Below are 1,783 nucleotides of genomic sequence, written 5' to 3'. Positions count from 1 at the left end.
ATCATATTCACTAAAAGGAATTTCAATGTATAAAGCAAAAATTGAACAGTTCTTCAACAACATTTTCGAGTTCTGGTACTTCACATGTTGAATTTTGAGACTCAAATTCAATTTGGTGTTCAGTTGTTGATGAATCATTATAGTGGTGCGATAAACTGGTTGTAAATGATCAATCCCTTGTCGATTTTGGTAGAACTTCCATTCGAACCGAATGTAAAACAGAATTCAATTATTTTTTGTTATTTTGTTTGTTTTAAAAACCCTGGTTCACTTTCTTTTTTGCACACTTTATGGAACAGCTTTAAGAATTTAAGACTCGAATTATTTTTATTTTCAATTTTTACCCAATCAGACCAAAGACATTTTGGAATGGATTTTTGTTTTTTTTCGTTTTACAAAAATACAAAATGAGAAATTTTTTCTTTTTTCTTGTCTCGGAGAGGCGTGACGGGTAAAAAATATATATTTTTAATAAAAAAAATAATTTGGAGAGGAGAAAAACGACTCGAGTTTTTTTAGTAAAATAAAAAATAGAAACCGTTTCTTCGATATTCAAACGTGTTTTATAAAATCATATTGATGACTTGATACACACTTCACGTGGTATATATTTTTGTAATATTATTTTGTAAAATGAACGTTATAAAAACAAAAGGATTATAATAGAGAGAAGAAAAATGACTCGGTGTTAAAATAACTTTTGTTCATTAAAAGTTAATTATGTAATATAGAGATAAACATTTTACAGTGCCTGTCATGTTCCTATTATTGAAATTGATTTTAAACATCATGTTATGTTGATAGACTATGTTTGAAAAAGCTGATCCAAATTATTACAAAAAATTGAATCTTTTGTTTAAAAATAAACTAATAACAATAGTTATATTATAATATAAACATCATTTAATAATTATTATCAAAAATTCGACATTTGAAGCACAAAAAGATGCCAAAAACACTTTTATACATGAATCGAGCTCTTGTATTCTTGATTGTTTAGATTATGAGTATATTCAATGTTACGTTCTCAAGCGTTATTTAACACAACAAGTATTTTACAATATTTTTTACAATAACCAAATAAAACAAAAAAATAATAAAAAAATTGCTATTTATTTAAAATTTGGTTTAGTTTTAAATTAAAATAATTATTTAATAAAAATTGTTTAAAAAATCAGATAATATAATAAAGTAATTAATTTTTGTAAATATATTTGTGCCATAAACAGTGTTGATATCAACAGAATAAATATCTATAAAATAAACAACGATTCAGATTAGTACAAAGCCCAATTTTCAACAATATGTAACAAAAAAGACAATTGATAACATTCCTTCTATTCCCTGCAACCACTCTTTTTCGTGTGAAAGATTGAAATTGTTTCCTGAGTATCTAGAACATTATAAAAATTGCGAAAAAAACAAATAATTTTTGGTGTTATTTGTTGGTTATTATTTCTTTATAATATTTATATTTTTAAAAAATGAAAATATAAAAATAAAAAGTGCGAGAGTGATGTTATAAGTTTTATTTTTTTGCTTTTTGGTTGTTGTTGATAAATTGTTTGAGATATTTCATGTTTTGAATTATTAATTTTTGTATCAAATAATGAACAAAAAGTATTAATATAACAAGTTTATTTATTGTTTTGTTTTGTGATTTTATTCTAGCACTTAAATTTAGTAAATTAATAATTACATTTATTATATTAATAAATTATTATTCAATTTTTTTTTCTATAAATTGTTTTCATCATTACGACAAGTTAAATCACCAATTTAT

Source organism: Entamoeba invadens (assembly GCF_000330505.1).
Source record: "Entamoeba invadens IP1 unplaced genomic scaffold scaff_1105074725457, whole genome shotgun sequence".
Lineage (NCBI taxonomy): Eukaryota > Evosea > Mastigamoebida > Endamoebidae > Entamoeba > Entamoeba invadens.
The sequence above is the reverse complement of the archived record's forward strand: the minus strand, read 5'-3'. Positions refer to the sequence as shown.